Below are 27,632 nucleotides of genomic sequence, written 5' to 3'. Positions count from 1 at the left end.
AAATGATGGACATGTTCCCAAACTCCGGACTAATTTTTTCTCGCATTGCCCAGAGACAGATTTGGCTGCGCCCCAATCCATTTGGTCCGCAAATGGAGAAAGTGAGGCGCAATGTCAACAAGGCTGTTTGTGCATTTTAGAGAGATGTTGGCATGACGTCTTTCGATAATGAAAGTATAAAATTTCAAAGTAGCAATATTTTTCGCAGGGTTGGAGTGCATCTTACTGATGCTGACACTCAGCTTTTTCTGCACAATACTCAAAATGCTTTAAACACTTTTTGTAAGCATAGAAAATATTTTCCAGTAAGTGTAACAGAAAATGCATGGAAGGATGGTGAAAACAAAATGCCTATTGTTGTGCAAGTTGTACGGACAAGTTTAGTTCAGTACAATGTTGTTGTTTTTTTTTTTGAACTTGAAGAAAACTTTCCAAAAAACAAAAAATACAAATGAAGGCTCTTTTCAGAACCACCACTTTCTCACGTAAAAGAGTGCAATGGTTTAGATGCTGCCGCCACCTACATTTTTTAGATGTCCACGGACTACTGCGTTGTCCACGGACTTTGCAGGCTGCATAGAGGCCTGCACCTTTTTGGGGTATTTCTATTTTTGAACTGCAAAAGGTGATTCGGAAAAGAACCTTTTCTTTTATTTTTTGTGTTTTATAATTATTTGGGCTTTTTTTGGCTTTTTCACTGCAGACAAGGGAGGGAAAGGAAAGGAAATGAAAGGAGGGTAGGGAAGGGGCACCAATCACAGCGATGAAGGGGCAGTTGGAGAGAGGAAGACCCGGTTTTCTGCGACTGAGTACAACTTTGCACTCCGTGCATCGAACCTTGTCCGCACGCGCCTTAGGTACCCCTCAACGGTAGTAAAAAGTCTCCATACCTAAGATTCACACTGGGAGCTGGTGAGAGGTATTTCCACTACCTCATCCTCTTCCTCCTCTTGATCCACCTCTGTATCTCCATGTCTGTTTCCCTCTTCAGGCTCTCCAAATGGTGGTGGTGGTGGTGGGGCAGCTGCAGCAGCCATGGAAGCCATTTTGAAGAATGCAAAGAAAGCAGAGATGGGCACTCTCCTAATCAGCAGCAGGGGCTCACTCCTGGACAGCCAGAAACACAATGAGGAGTAGCAGTGGGTGTGTCCTTTTTAGGGGTGCTGTTCGCGGACCGCGCGACTGTCCAGGGACAGTTTGGTCCACAGGTAGGGCTCAAAAAGTCGCTAGTTCAACCAGGACATGATCTATGACTTCTGCATGGGTGAAGTTTCGGCTTAAAACACCCTGGATTGGCCAAAAATGCACTTTTTAACTGTCCAAGGGTACGGACAGTGTCCATGGACATGACACCCCCGGACGACTGCAGATAGGACAGCCATCCTGTGGACACCTATTGCCCGGGATACGGTGTGCGCATGCGTGCCAGTGTCCGAAGGACAGGGATGGGCCCCTGAACTAATTAAAAGTGCGATACGGGTGATCGGCCGGACAGGCGCAGTGTTTGGGGGCACAATGGGATTAGGTGCGCATGGGTCCAGGTGTCCGGAGGACAGAAGTGGGGGTTCCTGAATAAATTAAAAGTGCATCATGACCTTGCAGACACCCCCGGGGCACCTCCATTTTGGTTACGGGCAGCCCGGACAGTCGCGCTCCAAAACGGCCTTTAAAAAAAAACACACGCACCAACAGTACATACATATATATTTATTAAGACAAACGAATACAATCAATTCAGAAAGGGATGGAGTAGCAGAATGGGAAACATGTATGGGGGAATTTAGGTTTTCTACAGACTATTCATGAGGGGAGGAAGGGATTGAGGTTTCATTGTAGCGTCTTTGATTGAGGGTATTTGATGGGGATGATTGTTTTGGACAGGGTGAATGGGCATAGTACAAGTGGAGCAGTGGTATAAAATATTTTCGAAGGGATTGTGTCCTCCGACGTATTCCTTATCTTAGATAATTCGTCTTCAGCTTGCTGGCCTCGGAAATTTTTTCTCTGTAGAGGGTGCTGCGTGTCGACGTCCGCCGAGTTGGTGTCCCTCGACAGCCACCGTATCGGTGCCGACGTCACCATGCCCATAAATAGCCACGGCGTCCGTTGCTCAGTTCCGTTTTTCTGCGCTTCGTGGGGCCTCGGAATATCGTTGCTCAGTTCAGTCAGATAAACCTCTTATATTTCCTCGATAAAACCAACTCGTACTCGATGGCTTCCTCATCCGAACCGACGACTCCGCGGTCCGGCTTCAAAAAATGTCGAGACTGCGGAAAGAAAATGTCGCTAACGGATCCTCACAGGATCTGTTTGTGGTGCTTGGGAGTCGAGCACCATTGTTCAGAGTGTGAGGACTGCATGTTCATGACTGCGAAAGCCTTGAAGGAGCGCAGGGGAAGCTCGAGAGAGGTAAGTCAGTTAAAACCTCCTTGAAAGTTTCTTCGGCCGTGTCGAGGCATTCGTCTCCTCGCCGTCGAAAGCATTCCCATTCTAGGTTTCGAAGTAGCTCCCACCATTCGTCGAGATCTAGACACTCAAAAAAGAGACGTCGAAGATCCCCTTCCTCGTCATCTTCTGTTTCCCCACAAAGGGTCTCCTGCCCCACAAAACACAGCTCTCAGGCTGAGTGGGAGGAATTCAGGAAAAAGATGCTAAGCGTCTTCGAGAAAGCGGCCTCGACCACCTCGAAGACAGCTGAGGGTGATACCTGGGTGAAAAACCCAAAAAATCGAAACGCTGCGAGTCGTTGCACCCGGCGAAAGAGTCCACCTGAAAGCGCCATGGGCCATCGGGTAGCAAGGCACCATCTTCGACGCCGTCGTGGAAAGTCCCTTCGACTCATGGATCGGCGCCATCAATGCTGTTATCGAAGGGTTCTTCGATGCATCGGTCGATCGAATCGACGCCGTAGTCGACGCCGCCATCGACGCCGATAAAAGAAAAAACCACGGCTACTGCACAGCCAATGGTTATACCCAGAGTCTCCAGCACGACCCTGAGAATGTCGTCGACATCCTCGAGCAGGATCCCGATCCTCTCGAGTTCCTCGAGGCCTCTACCAGTTTTCTCGACGCCTTTCTCGGCACCTTCAAAGCCTTTCACATCGGCGTCAACGACATCGACTTTTTCTCGACCAATAATGACAAGTTTGGCTCCTTCTGCTTTAGAAATGGGTTTTACACCATTTCCGAGGTCAGAGTACCCCAGATTATCTTCAATCTACGAAGAAGGGGAGGATTCTGATCAAGAAAGATCTTTCGGGCTGCAGAGGACCACACCACCTGTTTCAGAGGATTTTACCTCTGAGGAAAGAAGGTTGAAAGACCTACTAGAGTCCTTACATGAGGCAAGTGGGTTGGACACTTCCCCAGATGTGGAATTTGCCAAACCAGACCCAGGAGAACATGCCGAAAGCCCCTATAGAACCCTGATGGCATGAATTATTGAATTCATGGTTTGGTCTGCACCTTCACCTGTTTTTCAATAGGATGACCTTACAGACATACTAGATAAAGGTCCACAGGAGGATCCTGTAGTCCCTTTCCATACAGCTTTACAAAGGAAAATTTCATCAAATTGGGAAACTCCTGAGGTTATCCCTGCAGTCAATAAAAAATTGTCAGCCAAGTATAGGGTAGCTTTCGGCTGACCCTGAATATTTATCAAAACACCCGACTCCAGAGAGCCTGGTGGTTCAAGCGGCAACTTCATCAAGCAGCAGATCCAATTATCCTACTGTTCCACAGGACAGGGATGACAAAAGGTACGATTCTATGGCAAAAAAAGTTTTTTCTGCTTGTAGTATGGCGTTGAAATCCATCAACGCCACTTGTACGCTCGCCAGGTTCAGTCACAGACTGTGGGAGTGTGCTTCATCAGCGGCTGACTGCATACCGGAAGGAGATGAAAGGGAAGCCTTCCTTAAGATCATTAAAGATGGCAAAGATGCCATGTGCGAATCTCTTCAAACTGGCATCGATTCCGCTGACAGTATCAGCAGGGCCATGGCGGCAAGTACTACAATCCGCAGGCATGCGTGGTTACGAAGGTCTGGCTTTGCTCCAGATGTACAGGCCAGACTTTTGAATATGCCCTTTGACGGCTCTTCTTTATTCGATAAAAAGGCTGATGACAGTCTGGAAAAGTTGCAAACATCTAAAGTAGCAGCAAAATCTTTAGGAGCTGCAATCCGCCAAACTCCTTTTCGCCCCTCAGGAACATCTGGGAGAGGAAAATCCTTTCGCTATTATTCCGCATTCGGGAGAGGCAGAGGACAGCCGGCTCAAAGAGGCCAAAGGAGATCCACCCGAGGTGGACAGGTCAAAAGTACTAAGGCCCCAGCAGCAGCAGGTGCCTCTTTACCCTCAGCATCTGCATCAGCCGCCCCCAAACCACTCTGAGGTCTTTCCACACAAAACACCTGTAGGGGGCAGGCTAACTCACCATCTGACGGGATGGCAGGCTATTACGTCAGATGCTTGGGCATTGGAGACAGTTGCCCAAGATTACTGCCTACCCTTTCTACGCATCCCTCAGAGTCATCCACCGGGGCACAGCTCTCTAAAAGTTCCAGATCCGCTCCTCTTGCAGGAAATTGTAGACCTGCTAGAGAAAGGTGCCATAGAACCGGTACCTGTAGCGGAGAGGAACAAGGGCTGGTACTCCCCCCTACTTTCTCATACCGAAGAAGAACGGAGGACTGAGACCTATCTTGGACTTACGAGAATTGAACAAGTTCCTCAGGAAGGACAAGTTCAAGATGGTAACTCTCTCTCAGATCCTTCAGGCCCTCCAGATCCAGAACTGGCTGGTATCTCTGGACCTCCAGGATGCTTATTTCCATGTGCCAATCCATCTCAAACACAGGAAATACCTGAGGTTTGCAATTGGCGGCTCTCATTATCAATTTCGAGTTCTGCCATTTGGGCTGACCTCCGCCCGAGGGTCTTCACCAAGATAATGTCGGTAGTGGCTGCAAGTCTAAGGAGGGAAGGGATCCATGTCTACCCCTACCTGGACAATTGGCTGATCAGAGCTGTATCTTCGGAACAAGCTCAGATCCAGCTAGATTATTTCTGCCACTTCCTTCACAAACTGGGCTTCTCCCTCAATTTAAAGAAGTCACAGATGATACCATCACAGAGACTCCAGTTCATCGGAGCGGTCATGGGCACTTCCCTGGGAAAAGCCTTGCCACTAGACGTGAGGGCTCAAGATATTCTGCAGATGGTCAACAAGTTTCAAAATGCTCAACTCTCCCAGCCTTTGACTTTTTGAGATTGCTAGGCCTCATGGCATCCTGCATCTTCCTTGTGCCAGAGGCTCGCCTGAGAATGAGATCTCTCCAGTGGGCACTAAGAACCCAGTGGTCACAATACTCAGGAAGAATGACAGATCTCCTCCGGATTCCGGACAAGGTAGCCCACGACCTTCAATGGTGGGCCTATCCAGAGAACATCTTGAAAGGAGAACTGTTTTGGCAACCATGGCCGGAGATAACAGTAGCCACAGATGCCTCACTGACGGGGTGGGGAGCCCATGCCAACGACTTGACCATCAGCGGTCGTTGGTCTCCATCGGAGTCCAGGCTACACATCAACCTATTAGAGCTGAGAGCGATCATACTAGCGCTGAAAGCTTTCCTGCCATCAGTACAGGGGAGAAATGTCCTGATAATGACGGACAACACGGTGGCCATGCACTACATCAACAAAAGAGGAGGCGTAGGGTCACTGCCACTGTGCAGAGAGGCAATGCAGCTCTGGTTTTGGGCAATTCAGGAAAGAATCTCTCTATCGGCAGTTCACCTAGCCGGAGAGAAGAACTTGACAGCGGATGCTCTGAGCAGGCAGAGCACAGTCTCCCACGAGTGGGAGCTAGCTCAGGAAGTCCTTCAAGAGATCTTCGCCCTTTGGGGAACCCCTCAGGTGGATCTGTTCGCCACCAGTACCAACAGGAAGTGCGATCTGTTCTGTTCAACGGAATTTCCCCCGAGAGGAGCTCTAGGGGACGTGTTTGTAGTGGACTGGGAGTTTCCACTCCTTTACGCGTGTCCACCAGTCCCTGTTATTCCTCAAATGATCAGGAGGTTGAGAAGATTCCGGAAAACCATGAACCTAATTGCCTCAAACTGGGCCAGGAGAACGTGGTACCCGGACCTTCTGGATATGTCCATCTGCCCTCCAATCCGTCTTCCACTCAAAGAGAATCTTCTCTCGCAGAAGGGAGGTCAGGTTCTCCATCCAGACATAAGAACCCTCAACCTTCACGCTTGGCTTCTGAAAGGTTGCGGTACAAGGATTGGGACCTCCCTGATGACGTCATGGAGGTGTTGCTTTCGGCAGAAGGCCAGCAACAAAGTCTTTATACCGCTGGCGTTGGAACAAATTTTGCAGCTGGTGTAGAGAGGACAATATCGACCCTTTTTCATGTGGTACACCAACGCTGTTATCGTTTCTACTCTACTTGGCAAACTCAGGCCTTCAAGTTGGCACTGTAAAAGGCTATCTCGCGGCGCTATCAATCTTAAAGCGCACTGCGGAGGAACCATCTTATTTCAAACTACCCTTAGGAATAAAATTTCTCAAGGGATTAACTTATGTCTATCCTCCAAGACCATTCCAAGTTCCCTTATGGGACTTAAATTTAGTCTTACCTATCCTAATGGGTACTCCCTTCGAACCACTCCACTCTTGTTCGCTGAGATTTCTCACTCTTAAAACTGTCCTATTAGTAGCACTAACATCTGCTAGGAGGGTGAGCGAATTACAAGCTCTATCTTGTAAACCCCCATACAATTTTCCATAAGGACAAAGTTGTCCTACAGGTGAAGCCTAATTTCCTCCCAAAGGTGGTTTCTGAATTTCACATCACTCAGAAAATTACCTTACCTTTGTTCTACCCTCCTCCCCATCTGGGCAAAGAGGAAGAAAGGCTACATAGGCTGGACCCAAGGCGAGCTCTAAGCTTTTACATCAGCAGACTGGCTAGGATTAGGCAAGCAGACCAACTGTTTGTAGGCTACTCAGGTCACAAGTTGGGACTACCCATAACAAAACAGACCATTTCTAGGCGAAATATTTTGGCCATTCTGGAATGTTACAAACTGGCAGGGGAAGAGCCCCCTCAGAATCTTAGGGCTCATTCAACCAGGGGTATCGCAGCCTCTTCGGCCCTCCAAAGAGGGGTACCGGTCCGAGACATAGGTGCGGCTGCCACATGGTCATCCGCACATACATTCACAAGATTTTACAACCTGGATTCCTCCGCTAGTCAAGAGACCAGATTTGACAAAGCTGTATTACATTCCGTTCATTCCTAAAAGGGATACATGACATTCTTACTCCCACCTCCAATTACACGCCACTGCTATGGGAGTCTATCTAAGATGAGGAATACGTCGGAGGACACAATCCCTTCGAAGAACAAGTTACTTCTTACCTGGTAACGTTCTTTCGATGGGATGTTCCTCCGACGTATTCCTTATTTCCCCTCCCATCCATCCCTGCAGTAATACTTCCCTTGTGGTTGCAGCTCACGCTCCTTCAAGGTCAATAGCCAATTCATGCAAGACTTATCTTATGCTACAAAATGGAACTGAGCAACGGACGCAGCGCGTGGCTATTTATGGGCATGGTGACGTCGGCGCCGATATGGTGGCTGTCGAGGGACACCAACTCGGCGGACGTCGACGCGCAGCGCCCTCTACAGAGAAAAAATTTCCGAGGCCAGCAAGCTGGAGACGAATTATCTAAGATAAGGAATACGTCGGAGGAACATCCCATCGAAGGAACGTTACCAGGTAAAAAGTAACTTGTTCTTCTTTAACATGATTTTTAACAAATGTCATTAACTGTACAAAATTGTTATTAAATTCATCCATTTTTGCAGACAGGTTTTGTAGTTGAATTTGTGCATTTCCACTTAAGGGTTGTGTGTGGCCATCTTCTGGTTCATTGAATTGTAATTCTGGTCCACTTTCTTCATTTACACTATGTACTGTTAAAAAGAAAACCGTGTTTTAGTGACATGTCAAACAATGTACATCATTTTCTCTGGTTTAAAAATGGTATCCTGTAGCATTAGAGTTGTTTCCTTCACTCATGTCATCATGGGGGAAATGTTGTTCCAAGCCCTCCACGGTGCTTGCCGTTTCTGTTCAAAGAAAACAATACTTCTATTTTTTACAAGTCACTTACACATAATAAATTGTAATGTTACAGAAAGAAAAATAGTGTACTTACTACTTTCTGTAGGGGTTTCTTCTGAGTAGCTTGAAGTTGCTTCTGAGTGTGTACGCAAAGTTGCAGTGAGGTAATACTGTTAGATGTACAGTTCACCTTTGTGCTTTGTGCATTCCATTATTTTGCGCACAAAAACAGACAAAGAAAGAGCAAATAAATGGTTCCGGATGAATCTGAAAATGTCTCCATCTCCAACCTTCCTTAGCATGAGGTAGGTCATTGAGTAGTCGTACATTTGAGGGGCAAAATACTGCAACAGAGTCTATTACCAATATTACCAATCTGAGATCAGACCCACAGGTAACACTGAAACAACAACTAAATAAGTTATTGATGACGCCCTCCATGTCATTGTCAAATAGGTTTCATGACCCCTGGTAATACCCAGCCTTTCCGCAGCCTTTGAAATTGTCAGTCACCAAACACTACCACAGTGCTAGCACCACAGAGCGGGTTAATGGGCTCTGTGCCAAACTGGTTCACCTCCTTGTCATGGAACAGACTCAAGCTGTTCCAACATTGTAAAATTCACATTGCTGCACTGCTCAGTCATGAGCAGTATGCCCCACAATATCAACATGTCACAGTCTACTGTAATATATACATGGAGCCTATAGGAATTCTCCCTCCTCCCCCACTGGCCCTGACACCTCAGTCCATCAGTATGTGAATAAAACATAATACCTACAGGTCAGTTGCTCTAGTCTTAAGACATCGTAAAGCTGAAATCCTGTCTCGTGTTTCTCCATTCCTTAATGTAAAGCACCTACTGAAAATCCAACCATACCGAAATAACTGAGTTTGTCTTCCTCTGCAACTTAGCCAAGCCCAAACTCATCCAGCCTTGACTATCCAAAATGGATATCTAAGAGTTAAAGCCATGAGTAGAGACAAGTGCCAAATTGCTGGGATTTATCATTAACAACAACATACTCATCAAACCTTGCATTGCCAACAATTGCTGCATGACCTTGTTTCAGCTAACACTCCTGTGCAAATTAAAAAAATATCTTGTACCCTTTGATTTCAGGATCCACGTCCAATCATTAGTAATATCACACCTCGATGGAGGCAACATGCTCCTTTAGGAATCACCCTCTCTGTTTGGGTGCCACTTAAAGCAGTGAAACATGTCATTGCCAGGCTAATCATCAGGATCAGGAAAAGTAATTCTTTTTTTTTTTTATTCTTTTTTTAAAGTATTTTTTTAACCAAAAAGAAATGTAGAATTCAATCGCGAGCATGGTACATACAGTAGACATTTCCAGTATTCACAATATACATTGCATACTCTCTATATCCCCTCCCCCCGCCGCCGCCCTTCTTCCTAACCCTCCCCAGCCACCAACGGGGTGCCCACATGCTCACCTTGTGGTACCCCATGCCTGCGTATGTACGTGTGTATAGTCGTAGTTTTGTAAGTGTTTACATAGATCAATAGGTGTCTATTTGTATATGATAGAGTATAGAGCATCGAATAAGGTATATAGTATATAGAGGTCCACTTAGATCCTTTTGAGAAGAGGTATGCCATTTGTATGTTAAGCTTTCCTTAGGTCCGAGAAAGAGAGAGCTTAAAGTCTCCGTCGGGTTTAAGTTTAAGAGAGGCCACCAGTCCCTTTTCGTTGTCTGGCAGTGCAGTCAGTTCTGGTAGTCTCAGAGGTGGGCCTCTGCCCTAAAGTGGTCTGCTTGTGCGAGTTTGGTTCGGCGCTTCAGAGCCTAGCATTCTAATGTGCATATTTTGTTTAATAGGATCTCAGCCAGGCCTGTCTGGAGGAGCTGAATCTGCCTTCCAGTGGAGGATCAGGATTTTGCGGGCTGAGAGAAGCACTGTATGTACAAGTTTCCTAGTCATCAAGTCAGTATGCCAGTCCTCATTCCACAGCACCAAACAGCATTGGGCATGGGGCTAGATCTATAGTGACGCTGTGGGCCCTAGTGGCATGCTTGTGGACCATTACCCAGAATGTCCTGATCTTTGGTCAGGTCCAGAGGGCATGTCCCATTTTACCCAGTCCTCCACAATGTTGCCAGCATGGGGGTGTCTCTGTGAGCCCCATCCTATAGAATTTGCTAGGCATATAGTAAAGCCTTTGGGCCAGTTTGTATTGAATCTCTCTATTGCAGATGTTGCGGGTAAGGCGTCAAAAAAGCTATAAATATCCCCTAAGTACACTGGGGATTCCAAGTCATTGGTACGTTGTGCCGCAAGTGTTTAGTTCTGCCTGGTATTATTTGGGGTGCAGATAGTGTAAAATGTGCATAGGCATGGAAAGATAGTCACGTTCTGCGCCATCTCGAGTTCCCCAGAGTATTGGCTTGTAGCGTTTGTTCGGTCGTGTTCGATCATATCACAGCTTGGAGAGTGTGGTATCGTAGCCAGTGTGACTTCTGCAGTTGTAGGATCTGGCTGGCTTCCTGAAAGTCGATGGGGGTTTCTTCATCATAAAGCTTCATTACTTTAATCTGTAGCTGGTTTGGGGTCTAGGGAATGGTCGAGACCAATCGATAGGATCACCCTTCCACTAATCCATGCAGGGGCAACCCGAAAATCTGCTCCCAGAGTGATCTCATTTTGTGCCACTGTGTCAGTGTTGGACCCAATACAGGCTGTGAGCCAATATTTCCGGGCAGCTTCTTTGGCGGGATGGCTAAGATTTCCAATGGAGAGTACGTGCCATCAAGGACAGCTGCATGTTCTTCCAGCTTGGTGTGTCCGTCGTATCTAACCAGCATTTGGCCCAGCATATTTGGGCTGATGTAGGTGCGCCAGGCCGGCACAGCTAACCAGTCATCACCATTGGTAGCCTTGCTAACTTCCAGTCGAAGCCATGCCCTCTTGCCCCTCCACATAAATCTGGTTAAGCATGCGTCTATATCTTTGAACATTTGGCGTGTTGGTGTACAGGGCAGTATCATAGCCAAGTAGATAGGTTTTGGTAGGGAGTTCATCGTGAACGCATTAATGGGGCCCATGAGGGATAGCGTTAGTATATTCAATCTTATCAGGTCAGATTTAATCTTTAGGAGGGTCTGGGAGGGGGTAGTTTAATTCCAGGATTTCACCCAGAGAAGGGCGGATGCATATCCCAAGATATTTTAATACTGAACAGCTGGAGGCGAAAGGGAGCGACCCCACCTGGGTCCCATGGTATATCTGTTCTGAGCGGGAGAATTTCTGACTTCGGCCAATTGACCTTATAGCCTGCCATGGGGCCAAAGTTATGTAGTAGTTGTTGCAGCAGTGGGAGTGATGTCCGCCACCTGCTGACATATACCAGGAGGTTGTCCGCATATAGCGGTACACAGTGCTCTTCTCGCCCTGCAGTATTCCCGTCAATGCAGGATCGGTGCAAAGTTTTTCTGTTAGCAGTTCAATTGAGAGTGCATACAAAGGGGTGAGAGGTGGCAAACTTGCCTGGTACAGGAATATAGTTCAAAGGAATCTGAGGTGATACCGTTAGTGGTCACTGAGGCTGTGGGATTTGTGTAATGACAGGCCTAAAAACGTTGGTGGGAAGCCATACATTGTCAGTACCCGGAACATGAAGTCCCACCTGACTTTATCGAATGCTTTTTCGGCATTGATCATTAAGATTACTTCGTCCGAGTCTTTTTGTCCGGCTATGACGTGTAGCAGCCGTCTTACATTATCTGAGTGTCGGCCATGAATAAACCCGCTTTGGTCTTTGTGAATGAGCTGTGGGAGGATTTTTTTCTATTCTGTGCGCTAGGCATTTGGCCATAATCTTGGCATCAGCGTTAATCAGAGAGACTGGTCCACAGTCTTCTCGGTCGTGTCCCTTCATATGAAAGACTATGATGTTGGCCGCAAGCATGGATCGTCGCAGATGGCCTTTACTATGGACTTCCGTGAATACCGCCTCGAGCATTGGAGTCATTCGGTCGGACATTGCCTTGTAAAGATTTATGGGGAGGCCATCCGGACCGGATGCCCTACCTGCCGATAGAGAGCAAATGGCCCAGGTTATGTCTGCGGCCGTGATCAGGCTTCCCAGTTCAGCTGACTGGGTAGGATCAATTTTCTGTAGTCAGGGTCCCGCTAGGAAGGTATCGATCCAACTAGGAGATATCGGTTAGCATGTAGCTCGCTGTAATATTCAGCGAATCGTCTGTTTATGTCAATCTCCATTTTAAGGAGGGTCCTGTGGCGCTCCTGGATGCCGTGTATGCTTTGGGAGGCCTATCTGGTGCGGAGGGCGAGGACCATCAGGTGGGGGTGGGGGATGGTCCCCATCTCGGTTGTAGGCCTGTGACCAGCTAGAAAACGATTTCTGAACCCGTTGAGTGGAGATGTGTTTGAGTTCCGCCCGGAGTCGGACAAGCTGTGAGGGGTTATACTTGCATTTATGTATTGTCTCATTTTGCACAATGTCAGTGCTGATCTGTGTTTCCCGCTCCCGCAATGTCTTTAGTTTGTGGGCCCACCTGGAAATACATTTCCCCCTAAAATAGGCCTTAAAAGCATCCCAACAGGTACTAGCAAGATCAAATTGCCAAAATGTGTTGGTGTCAGTCTCCAGGTGCTCAAGGAAATCAGGGTAAGCCAGTGCGCTTAAATTTAGTCCCCACGTTAGACTTTTTCGTTACAGTCCGGGTAGCTCGATGTGGAGACGTACCGGTGCATGGTCGGACACTGTCGTTGGTAGTATTGTGCATTTTCATACCAATGAGAGGGGGTTATGGGGACCAACCAAAAGTCTGGAGTAGGATCCATGGTAATTTGGGTAGAAGAAATAGTCCAGTTGCTGCGGGTCTAAAGCACGCCATATGTCCGTGAGTCTGAGGTCGGACATAAGGGTTTGTAAGGAGGCTTGTTTGCGTGGGGTCGATTGTTGCATTAAAGGTGCGCCATGTCAGTCCATCCCTGGGTCAAGCACTATGTTACAGTCACCCCCTATGATAGTAAAGGTCCCCAGAAGGTGTGTACACTTTGCAAATGTATGCGTGAAGAAGGAGGGTGCATTTGTTGTGGACGCATATATGTTTAGGAGGGTCACTGTTCGATGTATAAAACCATGCAGAAGGATATATCTTCTCTCATTATCGCATGAAGAGTATGGGATGGGATGCGCTTATGTATCAGGATAGACACCCCTCATTTTCCCTGGTGTGTAGAATGTGCAGCTACCCAGATCCACCCACGGTGGAGCTGCCCTGATTCAAGTGTATCAAGGTGCATTTTCTGGAGGAATGCCATATCACTCTGTATGTCCCGCAGATGGTTAAGTAGCCGTTGTTTTTTAATAGGACGTCCAATCCCTTGAGCATTAAGTGTCATCAGGTGTAGTTCAATCGCCATACCACTGTCTAGGGGTGGAAGATAAGTAGGTTTTGGTGGTAAATAGAATGGTGGTAAGGCCTGATCTATTGAGCGGCATACCTATGTGTGTAGCGAATTCCCAAAAGAACAAACAAACCAAATAACCTTGGAACAATAAGATAAACATTGGAAAGCGAACAGTGTCCCAATACCGTGTCGAGTAGGGCTATGCAGCTGGGAGGGTGGAAGGGAAGATAGGCAGTGCCCCCATGAGGCCTTTCAATGCCTCGAATAAGCGGTTGAACCTATTTCTTCATCGAGACACATCCGCCAAGTAGTCGTTAAACATGGGAATGTCAGCGCCCTCCGCGTGAATTATGCTAGCATCACGGTAGGCCCGTAGAATGGCCACTTTATGATGGAAATTGAGGAGGCGCATAGTAATGGGATGTGGGCGTTCTCCTGGGGTTGGCCTTCGGATGGGGGCTCTGTGAACTCTCTCTATCATGTAAGACTTTGGATCCTGGATGTGCAGCTGCTCATTAAGAAAGCGATATGTGTATTGTAAGTACCACAGTTCATTTCAACAATATCAGGACCTTCTGTGGCCAAGTCTCTTTCATACAAAGTCTCTTGCCATGAGGGCCTGATGTGTCGAACAAAATAACAAAACAAAAGTTCCTTTCGTAATCTTTTACATTTGGTGATGACTCTTCACCCCTGGATCCCCCTAAAACGGGCTCCGATCCTCCTTCAATGTTAGCCTCCCTCCGTCAGGTTCACTACAGCCAGATACACAGTTCACATTGCTTTCTCACAATGCAGGATTTACTTCCCTCAGCTTTCCTTTTAACAACGTATCAAAGACTTTCGATTGTACAAGGGGTTTCACTCGACCCTTGTATGACCACTTTGACATTCTGCATCAGACTCTCCTACGGTCTCCTGGTAGCTGTAGTTTCTGCAAAAGGGGACCACCAGAGTCTTTCGAATGAGCGCCCATGTGGTACCAGACCACTCTGCAGCTTGTCTTTCCGTGGGCTTTCGTAAGCGTTCAGTAACACACAAGTTCTTTGTTCATAAGTTCTTCAAATTCATATCATGTTGCCTTTTGTAACCTTTGCTCAACACAGTTCGGTTTACTATCGGTTCTTTCTCCAACTCACCGGCTGTGCTGAACTCTTTGGTGCTTCTTGTCTCTGAAGTGAAGGACGGTACCACGGTAGCAATCACGTCCCTCCACTTTGGTTATCAGTGTGAGAGGGCTCTGTGCACTGTTGACATCTGTTGCACCACACACCAACTGTAGTTCCCGGTTTTATGATTCCTTTTATGGACACCTCGCGAGTCTGCGTCGAAAAGGGTAAGGGCACTTCCCTCCTTGTCATCTCTCAGGTCTCACCACCTTTCTCCTCTGTTTGAACTGCCGTCCTGGAATAGCTGCTTCCTTGTGTGGTCAGCCTTGCTCAAAGTGTGATCTCGTGCTCCGCCTTTTATCCCAGTGGGGAAATGAAAGGGCTGTCAGGTGTGTGTAGTTATTGTCAATTGCCTGACTCTGCCTGATCCTTGTGTGGGGACATGTCAGGTAAACGGCTCTGTTAGTCTGTTGTCTTTCGCAGTGTGCAAAAGTGTGCAAGTTGGAAAAGGGGCAAAGAGCTTCTAAATATCATACGGGGTAGGATGGGGGAAAGGTGTTATAAGGAAAGGGGTACCACGTCTCACCAGGCGGTGTCCCACTTCTACTCCTCAAAGACGCCCCATCCAGGTGATCCTCCCCCACTGGTCTACCACCAGGAACTAGATCCAATAGTGATGGCCGTGTCCTGGCCACTTGGATGACAGATCACCGGAGAGTAGCGGGTGAGACACCTTCAGGTTTCTCACAGTATGCCTCGAGGTCTGGCCCTTCCACCTGTTCTGGTAGACCAATGAGACGCAGGCTGTTGCAGCAAGATCGATTTTTCTGGTCCTCGATTTTGGAGCCAAGGCGTTGCACCTCTCTTATAAGTACATCCAGTTCTGTGGAGCCTGTCTCATTATTGTCCTTTAGCGCACTGATACGTTGTTCATTGTCAGTAGTGCAGTCTGCTTGGGCATTAAGACGTGTCCGTACATCCTGAAGAACCCCTTTAATCTCTTGGACTGTATTATTTGTCTCTTGTGTTCTCTGGGCTATAATTCTCATTTCCGTCAGAATCTCTTGAAGTTGGTTCTGGACCTCCATCTTGAGTTGTTGACGTGATGAACGGCGTAGGGTTGGTTCTGTCGTGTATACATCTGTGTCCACTTCAGTGTTGCAAACCAGTGCTGGCTTTGCCATTGCCAGCAGATGGCTGCAAAGTCCATGTGGTGTACAAGGCTGGTACTGCTGCACTCTGTGGTGTCTGCGTCATCAGGCGAGGGCTCTTGCACTGCAGTTTAGACTGGCTGCATGTTATCTGAGTACCTATGTATCCGGGTGCCGGTAGGCCCCTCTCTGGGTCTTGTCAGTTCTTTTACTACCCCCGGGACCTAGCCCGGGCACTCATGCCACGCAAGTGATGAAGCGCAGATTTGGAGTGTTGGCCATGGGGGCGGAGGTGGGTATGCCATCAGTAGGACAGGGTCAATCGGCTCTGATTGATGTTCCCTGCGGGGTCCGGTCCGGGAGTTGCATCGGGTTGTGCAATTCACATAGAGATGGCGGCCCGTCGTGGTGCACCTAGCGCTCTCCTTACCTCTGTGCTGGAGGGTTGTGGACTCCAATGTCAGCTGGCATGTGTTATCCTCTATTCCCCCTGCCGCGATGAAAGATTGATCGCATTAGTTAGCATTAGGTATGGATGGTCCGTGGTTGGGGATGGTGCAGAGGTGCCGCCGCCTCGGTTGGGCTTCTCTTACATGCCAGATTCCAGGATGTGCGGTGCACTCCCGATCGATGCGTCCCAATGGGGATCTTCACTGCGGGTCTTGTGGGCGGACGCCTGTCTTCTTTCCCACAGAGTGTGTCGAGAGCCCGCTTTGGAGCGGAGAAGAGCAGTCATGAGCCGCAGGCGCTGGGTGAGTTTAACATTCTCATACGGCATTAATTTTTCTGGCGTAAATTACGTCTGCCGCCATAGTGTGTTCGGGTGCCCAGTTGGCCTTTTTTAGTGCACAGCTTCTCCTCTTTGTAGTCGGACCATCCGGCCTTTCAGCATTTGATGATGGAAGTGGACGTGCCAGTTTCAGGAACACCACATTGTTGCAATGTCATATATCACTGCAGACTTCCAATCCATGCAGGCAGTTCGGTTTATTTTGCTAAAATTTGCTTGTCTTCGCCGGACCTCGATCTCCATTCAACCATCTTTCTCGAGCTCTCAAGCGACCGCCAGGAAATGTAATTCTGAAAAAGCTTCACTTTCTGCTGATACCAGACCTGATCATTTTTAAAACAGCCATTGTTATTGTCAAAGCTAACTCAGTTCAAGAGTTCCCTTACCTAGGCAAAAAGCTTGCCATATTTAGAGGCCAACACAATTCCAAAAGCCAGAACAACGTAAGACTTGATAATAACCAATGAAGAAAAAGGACGACCTGGAAATAGGCCTTCTCTCTATACTGTGGCGCAACATCCCACAGGACATTAGTACAAGTGCAAAATTATTGATGTTCAGAAAAGAACTGAAGGACCTGCTGTTCTGGGGGATCCTGTCAGAATGACCGAGCCATAACAAGGCCTGTCAACCTTAGAAACGAATCTGACATGACGGTTCACTTGTTAATCTCATATTTACCTTTGTAGTGCACTAACGTGCTACATAGCCTGGCAAGCTCTCCAGTTTAAAGAACATGCTTTGAAAAGTCATGTTATGTATCTGTTGTTTTACAGTAAGATCTTTACACATATCTTAACCTGTTTGTGTTATACCAATTCATGAACTCCTTACTTTTGACAAATTAAAAGGCCATGCATCATCAGTCCTGTAGCTCCAACTCTCTGGAGATCCGATGTTTCTTCAAGCAGAGAGTGGAGGTAGATCCCTATCTTCGGCAGGAGCCTCCCTCTGGAATGGCCTCCCTCTGTCTCTTGAGTCGGATCTCATTAAGTTCCAGAAGCTGCTCAAGACCCTGATTTTCTCTACCTCTTTCTCTCTCGCCCTCCCTTGCTAATGCCTCCATCTGTCTGCTGTGACTGGCGGCCTGGTCCCTTATGAGTCTTACCGGGCACCAGGCCCCCCTCCTCCTCTCTACCTCAGCACCCTCCCAACATATCACTGTCCTTCCGGGGCCCCTCCCTGACTAGCCTGGATGGTTGGCACCCCTCCCGAGTCCGGTCCACCCCCTTCCCTGCACTTTGACAGTGATTCCCGTCATCCCTTGGCACTTGCCTTCCAGGGCTCCCTTTAGCACTTGCATAGCCCTTGTCCCTCATCCCCCTGCACTTTTGCTGCCGCACTTGCACGATCTAGTAGGACCATTATTGTTGTTTATCTCCTTGCACTGATGTCAACCGACAAGACATCTAGACGCAATTAAACTAAACAGCCAGTTGCTGCAGCAGGCAAATGGAGTGGGTGGGGGAATAGCGTTCTGGAACGTGTTGGACATTAGACTCTAATTTCTTTCATGGTGTCTGGCCATTGTTTTGTTGTATTATTATTTTAATGATTTATGAATAACACAAAATATGTCATGGATGAAAAATGTTTAAATGCAGTTTTTAGAAAAAGATCATTGATGCCTGTAACATTTATATGTTATGTATGTATCACCTATTTAATAGGCGCCTGTACACTGTACAGCAATGTGTTCCCATGTGCCACACGACAAAAAAGTGGTAAGGATCAAATTCTGGATGATCCTCTTCTCCGGATACATTAACAGGGACACCCAACATCCTCTGATTATCTGCCTTAGCTACGTTCTCTAGAAATTCAATCCTGCTTTTCTAGTTCTTTATGGTCAATGGATTGCATGGATGACAGTCAAAGTAGATATTCTATTTGTCAAATGTAATCTGTATTTAGGATTCTAAGGCTCCCAACTTCAGCGCTAAGCCTGAAATACTTTTCTCAGTGTACGTTATCCACGAGGATCATTCTATGAATTCTATCCAAAGACCCCATAATTGTTCTCTCTTTCTCAGAAAGCCCCCCTAGCAGGAATCTCTGCACTCGTCGGGGGCCATCCTACTTTCCCAATGTCTGTTGACACTGAACAAAGACTTCTGCCTGTCTCTTCTCTTTTCTTTTTACCATGGTGCACCGGTCCAGGTACTGTAGCAAACACACCTTTGCCTCTCAATGTAAATCAGTTAGGGAGCGGATCAGCCAGTTGCTTCTGCTGGTGAGGGTTTCTATCATCTGTTAAAACGCTGAACGTCTCTCACTCCTGCGCTTACTCTTAAGGCACAGGATACGCTGTCTTTTGTTACGTCTTCTGATGTTGGAGAAAATAGCAGTTGGGGTTTCTGACCATTGAGGCAGGTCCTCGTGTCATTACTGCAGGCTGTGCTGCTGAAATTAATAATGTCCTCTCATAACTGCAGTGTCGGCTGCAGTCCTGCCCAAACGCAAGCTCTCTTTTTATTAGCACTGCTGCGTCGCCACACATCAACGCATGCTTGGATGCATGTATTTGTGCATAGATGCGTACCGGTCGCTCATGCATCCATTTGATTCTTCCATCTCATAATTAAATACCAAAAAGTGTCAGTTTAAATGTCTGAGTCACTCCAACACCAGTCTTTGAACTTGCATGGTGGTTGCCTCTGACTCCCAGTGGGGCACCTGTGTTTCGGAGATGTAGCAGTGTCTCCTGGATCACCATGTGTTTCTGCTTCATAGTGTTTCTTATCGTCTTTCAGTTCTTCACTTTCTGGTGCTGCCACCCATGTCTTTTCTTCTTAACTGTCTCTGGCCTCCATTCCTTCTTTGGGGTCTTCCAGGTGGTGTGGTCCACATTCTGCATGTTCGGCTAGCCCCTTAAAGTGCAATTAGTTTCTGGTTATTTATGATAATCCTCAATGTCCTCCTTGGTGTTGATTGAAGGGGTGTGTATCAAATGGTAACTGAAACTTGCCTTGAGTTGATTTGAAACATTACTTCCCTCACTGATGGCTACAAGATCCTCTCCGAACCCAGACCTAACCATCCCGGCAGGGGTGTAGCCTTGATTTTCCGAGAGTGGATCCCTGCTTCTGTCATTCCTATGCAGGGCTACTCCTCCTTTGAATGCCTGGTCTGCAGGCTCTCTATCTCTCCTGTCCTCTCTCTCATAGTGGCCACTATCTACAGGCCTCTTGGCCAGGTTGACCTCTTCCTCTCTGAGTGGGCGGACCTTTCCCCCTCTCTCCTTGCCTCTACTTCTCAACTTCTCCTCAGAAACGTGAACAACCATCTGGATGTCACTAAACCCTCTTCTGGGCTCTTTTGTAACCTCAGTGACTCTCTCTCTCTCTATTTTTCTCTCTATTCTTCCCTCTGGCCGAACACACTCAGCAGGGCACATCCTGGATGTTCTGATCTCCTCAGACCTCCACCTCTCTAACCCTCTCACCACACCTCTATCTTGGAGTGACCACTTCCTCCTCTCCTCCCCCCTCTCTCTCTCTACCCCTCAGGTCAAGCCATCCCCAGAACTGCCACTTAACTTCTCATTCATCTGACCCATGAAGCATTTGTCAGTGGAGGCTTTTGCTGCTACTTTCTCTCCTCCTCCCACACATTTGGCTGACTCACACACTGACACAGCCCTCTATAACCTTCATCTCTCTATCTCTAACACACTTGACATCCTTGCCCCTGCCACGAGGATCCTCTTGAAGCCCACTTCCAAGTGCAACTCTTGGTATGATTATGACCTTACCACCCTTAAACACGAGTGTAGGGTGGCTGAGAGGAAGTGGAGGGCATCAGGCGCACCCTCTGACATACTGGCCTGCTGACTTCTCCAAAGGCAGTACAGACTCTCTGTCCTCTTTATGAAGAGAGCCTCCATCCAATCCTGCGTGTCTGCAGCATCTAACAACTCTGCCAAACTTCAAAATCTGCAAGGAGCTACCCAATCCTGCTGCAGTCTCTACTTCTCCTGTTCCCTCCCAGGCCATCTGTATGGCCCTAGCTTCTCATTTCACCACTAAAACTCAGGAAATCCTGTCCACTCTCTCTTCCTCTACCTCCTCTTCCTCCTCCTCTGCAATCCCCTTGCCTGTTTTCAGCTGCTTCCCCTCCTCCTTTCACCTGTTCACCCCATACAATGTTTTTAGAAAAGTCTGTTCTATGAAAGTCTCATCAAAGCAGGTTCTCCCCCAGAACCATCAAGGACCACATCGACACACTGGCTCCAGCCTTGGCCAATTTCTGCAATCGCTCCTTTGCCACTAGAACCTTCCTCATCCCCCTTAAGCACTCTCTCTGCACCTCCTTCTTAAGAAGCCCTCTGCCGATCTTTCCTTTCCGGCTATCGCCCGATTTCCATTACTCCTTTCCTGGCCAAACTCCTGGAAACGCTGACCATCTTCCAGCTTCATCTGCATACTGAATCTGTTGGTTGTCTCCACGACCACCAGTCTGCCTTCAGAGCTGCCAGAAGCACAGAAACTGCTCTCCTGAACACCCGTGAAGACTTGCTCTCTAATCTTGACTCTAATCTTCCTTCTGTCCTCATTCTCCTCAATCTATCCTCTGCTTTGACACGGTCAACCTTGCCATCCTGTTCAATCACCTCTGTGACAACCTGGGTATCACTGGTCAGGCCCTTTCCTGGTTGACGTCCTTTCTCACTAACTGACCCTCCCAGGTCCAACTGGGGTCTTTACTCTCTTTGTTCTCTCTCTCTACTTGTGGTGTTCCCCAGGGGTCTAATCTTTCTCCCTGGCTATTCAACCACTAACTGAAACCTCTGGCCCACTGCATTGCTACATTCTCTTCTAACTTTCAGTGTTATGCGGATGACACCCAGCTCTCCTTCATGCTCCCGACAGCCACTTCTGCTCCTTCTCTCATATCAGACTGTCTGGCGGCAATTCATGGTGTGCTGGCAATGATATCTACCTTAATGCCAGTAAGACTGAGATCCTCCTCATCAGGACACGTGCTTCCTCCTTTGCTCTCTCTCTCTCTCTGGCCGCCCACCCTGGGGCCTCTTCCCTCCTCCTTCCTGTGAGGCCAAGAAACTTGGTGTCATCTTCGACTCCACCCTCTCCTTCTCTCCTCACATCTCTGACGTCTTTAAGAAGCCACACTTTCAGCTGCACCTCCTCAGAGGTATTCTCCCTTTTCTCACATTCCCCCAGAAGCTCACTGTCTCTAGCGCCCTGGTCCTCTCCAGCTGGACTTTTGCAACAGCCTCTTTCTAGGTTTGTCTGTCTCTACACTTCGACCTTTACAACTCATCCAGAACAGGGCTGCGAAACTTGTCCTTGGCCTCAAGCCCAGGGATTGTATCTCGCCAGTTCTGAAATCTCTGCACTGGCTCCCTGTGGCTGCAAGGATCACATTCAAGACCCTTTACATCGTCCACAATGCTTTCTGAGGCCTGGTATTGCACTACATCCAACTTTCCCTTCCTAAAGATCTTCCTTCTCGAGCTCTCTGCTCATCCACCTCCAATTCTCTGAGGGTCAGATGCTTTTCCAAGCAGAGCATGGGGGGCAGATCTCTTTCCTCGCCTGGGGCCTCCCTCTGAAGAACAGCCTCCCTGCCTTTCTCAAAATTGAGCAGAACCATCTCCTGTTCCGGAAGCAAATCAAGACCTTCCTTTTCGCTTCCGCTTTCTCTCTTCCTCTCCCCTGTCCATGATAGCTTCGCACACTGGTCACTTGGCCACCCCTGAACTCAGGCCCATGCTCCTGCATGTCCAGTTGCCTGTGCACTGTCTACGGGCTCCCTCAGCACTTAAGGGTCTGTATCTGCAACCCTACAGTCCCTTCTCTTTGCACTTAAGAGCCACCCTCTGGCAGCACTTATTGAGTCACCTGCACTTCTCAACCCCGCCCCCTTTTGATGCTTCTCCACTCCCCTCTTTGCCGCACTTGCACGATCTAAATGACACAAGGCCTAGTAAGATTGTTGTTTGTCCGCCTTCTATTTCCCCCTCATTGTCTTGTCATGCCTAGAAACACTTTTGTACAGGCGCGTCATAAATGACGTATCATATCACTCTCTGACCTGGTTTGGTGGCCTTTGTTCATTGGCTCTCTGCATTGTTGTATTCTTCGCAGTGCCTTTCATTCTCCCTGGTGTCTTATTCACCCTGTTCTCATCCTGGCGGTTTGGAGATGGTGGCTTGAGGTGTCCTTCCCATGAGCAGGTTTCTGACGATGCTCCTGTGGATGAACATGGCATTGTGTGCTACTCTCTCAAGAATTGGAAGATGGCCCTCTCGAAGTCCATCCTTTGTTCCACTGATATGATATGATAGTTTATTTATATAGCGCCTATACCCAATGTGTTTCAAAGCGCTTCAAGGCAAGGGAGGGAACAAGGGAAAATACAATGACATTCTTACAGGCCATGAACAGAAAGGATGTGAAATTAACTATCGTACTCGGCCTGCCGACATTTCAGATAGTGAAAGTGCTAAACTTAGATAAGGAAGGGAGGGAGAGAGTAGCAAGGAAATGGAAACAAACAGGCGACTGCCGTACTAGGCATGACAACATTTCTGTCAGAGCCAGAGGAAAACAAAAGGTGAGGGAGAGGGGTGCAGAAAGGGAGGGGAGGAACACAACAAGCGACTCTCGTACTAGGCCTGACAACGTTTCAGAAAGTGTGGCAGGGGGGGGACAGTAAGGGGATGGAGGAGCAACAGACAAGTTTGCTATCATACTAGGTCCAGGGACAATTCTGATAGAGTAAGTGCATGGACGAAAGTAAGGGGAGGAGAGAACAGAGAGTAAGCAGTCAAAAAGAGTAGAGACACAAGAGGGGAGAGCGAATACAAATGCAGAAGTCAGTAGTAACACATAATGTTGCAAGCCAGGATACAAGATGAAGATGGGAATAGCATGGTTCAGGGCCACCATGAGTACAAGATGCAAAGGAAGTCCAAAGGAGAGTTGAGAAAGGGTGACACATAGTCACATAAAAGTAAAATCCAGCATTGGCCACAAGACGGTGATGGTGAAACCAGAATGTATCAGGACAGACTCCTGTGTGCAGGAAGGGGGGGGCACAAGGGAACAACACGGTGAGACCAGAGAGGGTGGGGATGGCCGGTGGGGACATAGTGTGTAAACACATATTGGTGCATGCTTACCTGCTGCCTTAGCAGGGGGTCGGACCCTGGATCCTCCTGGTCCGAACAGGTCCAAACAGGAATTGCCCTTCTCTTTGGACGACCGGGCGAGAGACACCCTTGATCTAAGAGTTAAGAGCAGGAAGGAAGAGGCAGGGCTAAGAAGGTGGATGGTGCTTAGGCCAGGTGACCTAGATCTACTTACACCTGCTCTCCAGCTGCAAAGGAAAAGAGGCTGAAGGGCTCCTTAAGTAGGGAAAAGAGCGGCAGGCAGGAAGACACCAGGTGGGCGGGGCTTGCTAAGTAGTGAAAAAGAGCGGCAACCAGGAAGACACCAGGTGGGTGGGGCTTAGGCCAGGTGACCTAGATCCACTAACACCTGCTCTCCAGCTGCAAAGGAAAAGAGGCTGGAGGGCTCCTTAAATAGGGAAAAGAGCGGCAAGCAGGAAGGCACCAGGTGGGCGGGGATTGCAAAGTGGTGAAAAAGAGCAGCAACCAGGAAGGCACCAGGTGGGCGGGGCTTAGGCCAGGTTACCTAGATCCACTTACACCTGCTCCCCAGCTGCAAAGGAAAAGAGGCTGGAGGGCTCATTAAGTAGGGAAAAGAGCGGCAAGCAGGAAGGCACCAGGTGAGCGGTGCTTGCTAAGTGGTGAAAAAGAGGGGCAAGCAACCTGGAAGGCACCAGGTAGGTGGGGCTTAGGTCAGGTGACCTAGATCCACTTACACCTGCTCCCCAGCTGCAGAGGAAAATCGGCTGCAGGGCTCCTTAAGTAGGGAAAAGAGCGGCAAGCAGGAAGGCTCCATGTGGGCGGGGCTTGCTAAGTGGTGAAAAAGAGCAGCAACCAGGAAGGCAGCAGGAGAGCGGGGCTTAGGCCAGGTGACCTAGATCCACTTACACCTGCTCCCCAGCTGCAAAGGCAAAGCGGCTGGAGGGCTCCTTAAGTAGGGAAAAGAGCAGCAAGTAGGAAGGCATCAGGTGTGTAGGGCTTGCTAAGTGGTCAAAAAGAGTGGCAACCAGGAAGACACCAGGTGGGCGAGGCTTAGGCCAGGTGACCTAGATCCACTTACACCTGCTCCCCAGCTCCAAAGGAAAAGAGGCTGGAGGGCTCCTTAAGTAGGGTAAAGAGCAGCAAGCAGGAAGGCACCAGGTGGGCGGTGCTTGCTAAGTGTTGAAAAAGAGCGGCAATCAGGAAGGCACCAAGTGGGCAGGGCTTAGGCCAGGTGACTTAGATCCACTTACACCTGCTCCCCAGCTGCAAAGGAAAAGCAGCTGGAGGGCTCCTTATGTAGGGAAAAGGGCGGCAAGCAGGAAGGCACCAGGTGGGCGGGGCTTGCTAAGTGGTGAAAAAGAGCGGCAACCACAAGGCTCCAGGTGGGCGGGGCTTAGGCCAGGTGACCTAGATCCACTTACACCTGTTCCCCAGCTGCAAAGGGAAAGTGGCTGGAGGGCTTCTTAAGTAGGGAAAAGAGCGGCAAACAGGAAGGCACCAGGTGGGCGGGGGTTGCTAAGTGGTGAAGAAGAGTGGCAACCAGGAAGGCACCAGGTGGGCGGGCTTAGGATCCACTTACACCTGCTCCCCAGCTGCAATGGAAAAGCGGCTGGAGGGATCCTTAAGTAGGGAAAAGAGCAGCAAGTAGGAAGGCATCAGGTTGGGTGGGGCTTGCTAAGTGGTGAAAAAGAGAGGCAACGAGAAAGGCAACAGGTGGGCGAGGCTTAGGCCTGGTGACCTAGATCCACTTACACCTGCTCCCGAGTTCCAAAGGAAAAGCAGGTGGAGGGCTCCTTAAGTAGGGAAAAGAGCGGCAAGCAGAAAGGCACCAGGTGGGCGGTGCTTGCTAAGTGGTGAAAAAGAGCGGCAAGCAGGAAGGCACCAGGTGGGAGGTGCTTGCTAAGTGGTGCAAAAGAGGGGCAAGCAACCTGGAAGGCACGGGGTGGGCGGGGCTTAGGCCAGGTGACCTAGATCTACTTATGCCTGCTCCTCAGCTGCAAAGGAAAATCGGCTGCAGGGCTCCTTAAGTAGGGAAAAGAGCGGCAAGTAGGAAGGCACCAGGTGGGTGGGGCTTGCTAAGTGGTGAAAAAGAGCACCAACCAGGATGGCACCAGGTGTGCAGGGTTTAGGCCAGGTGACCTAGATCCACTTACACCTGCTCCCCAGCTGCAAAGGAAAAGCGGCTGGAGGGCTCTTTAAGTAGGGAAAAGAGCAGCAAGCAGGAAGGCACCAGGTGGGCGGGGCTTGCTAAGTGGTGAAAAAGAGCAGCAACCATGAAGGCACCAACTGGGTGGGGCTTAGGCCAGGTGACCTAGATCCACTTACACCTGCTCCCCAACTGCAAAGGAAAAGCAGCTGGAGGGCTCCTTAAGTAGGGAAAAGCGCGGCAAGCAGGAAGGCACCAGGTGGGTGGGGCTTGCTAAGTGGTGAATAAGAGCGGCAACCAGAAGGCACCAGGTGGGCGGGGCTTAGGCCAGGTGAGCTAGATCCACTTACATCTGCTCCCCAGCTGCAAAGGAAAAGAGGCTAGGGGAAAGAGCGGCAAGCAGAAAGGCACCAGGTGGGTGGGGCTTGCTAAGTGGTGCAAAAGAGGGGCAACCAACCTGGAATCACTAGGTGGGCGGCACTTAGGCTTAGATCCACTTACACCCGCTCCCCAGCTGCAAAGGAAAAGAGGCTGTAGGGCTCCATAAGTAGGGGAAAGAGCGGCAAGCAGAAAGGCACCGGGTGTGCGGGGCTTGCTAAGTGGTGAAAAAGAGCGGCAAACAGGAAGGCACCAGGTGGGTGGTGCTTGCTAAGTGGTGAAACAAAGCAGCAAGCAGGAAGGCACCAGGTGGGTGGTGCTTGCTAAGTGGGGAAAAAGAGCGGCAAGCAGGAAGGCACCAGGTGAGCGGGGCTTGCTAAGTGGTGCAAAAGAGGGGCAACCAACCTGGAAGGCACCAGGTGGGCGGCGCTTAGGCCAGGTGACCAAGATTCACTTACACCTGCTCCCCAGCTGCAAAAGAAAAGCAGCTGGAGGGCTCCTTAAGTAGGGAAAAGAGCGGCAAGCAGGAAGGCACCAGGTGGGTGGGGCTTTGGCCAGGTGACCTAGATCCACTTACACCTGCTCCCCAGCTGCAAACAAAAAGCAGCTGGAGGGCCCCTTAAGTAGGGAAAAGAGCGGCAAGCAGGAAGGCACCAGGTGGGTGGGGCTGGCTAAGTGGTGAAAAAGAGCGGCAACCAGAAGGCACCAGGTGGGCGGAGCTTAGGCCAGGTAACCTAGATCCACTTACACCTGCTCCCCACCTGCAAAGGAAAAGAGGCTGGAGGGCTCCATAAGTAGGGGAAAGAGCGGCAAACAGGAAGCCACCACATTGGTGGGGCTTGCTAAGTGGTGAAAAAGAGCGGCAACCAGGAAAGCACCAGGTGGGCGGGGCTTAGGCCAGGTGACCTAGATCCACTCACACCTGCTCCCCAGCTGCAAAGGAAAAGATGCTCGAGGGCTCCTTAAGTAGGGAACCGAGCGGCAGGCAGGAAGGCACCAAGTGGGTGGGGTTTGCTAAGTGGTGAAAAAGAGCGGCAACCAGGAAAGCACCAGGTGGGCGGGGCTTAGTCCAGGTGACCTAGATCCACTTACACTTGCTCCCCAGCTGCAAAGGAAAAACGGCTGGAGGGCTCCTTAAGTAGGGAAAAGGGCGGCATGCAGGAAGGCACCATGTGGGCGGGGCTTGCTAAGTGGTGAAAAAGAGCCGCAACCAGGAAGGCACCAGGTGGGTGGTGCTTAGGCCAGGTGACCTAGATCCGCTTACACCTGCTCCCCAGCTGCAAAGGAAAAGCAGCTGGAGGGCTCCTTAAGTAGGGAAAAGAGCGGCAAGCAGGAATGCACCAGGTGGGCGGGGCTTGCTAAGTGGTGAAAAAGAGCGGCAACCAGA

At 49.1% G+C, this 27,632-nt stretch overlaps 1 protein-coding gene across 1 annotated transcript in view; it reads left to right on the top strand.

Annotated features, from left to right (window-relative positions):
• The window catches only part of DNAAF11 (dynein axonemal assembly factor 11), a 408,750-nt gene that overhangs the window by 321,546 nt on the left and 59,572 nt on the right, over positions 1-27,632 (top strand). The window lies entirely within an intron of this gene.

The sequence above is a fragment of the Ambystoma mexicanum genome, chromosome 5q, assembly GCF_040938575.1.
Source record: "Ambystoma mexicanum isolate Mex_15411 chromosome 5q, UKY_AmexF1_1, whole genome shotgun sequence".
NCBI classification, from domain to species: Eukaryota; Metazoa; Chordata; class Amphibia; order Caudata; family Ambystomatidae; genus Ambystoma; species Ambystoma mexicanum.
Note: the sequence above shows the minus strand (reverse complement) of the source record. Positions and strands in the feature narration are given on the sequence as shown.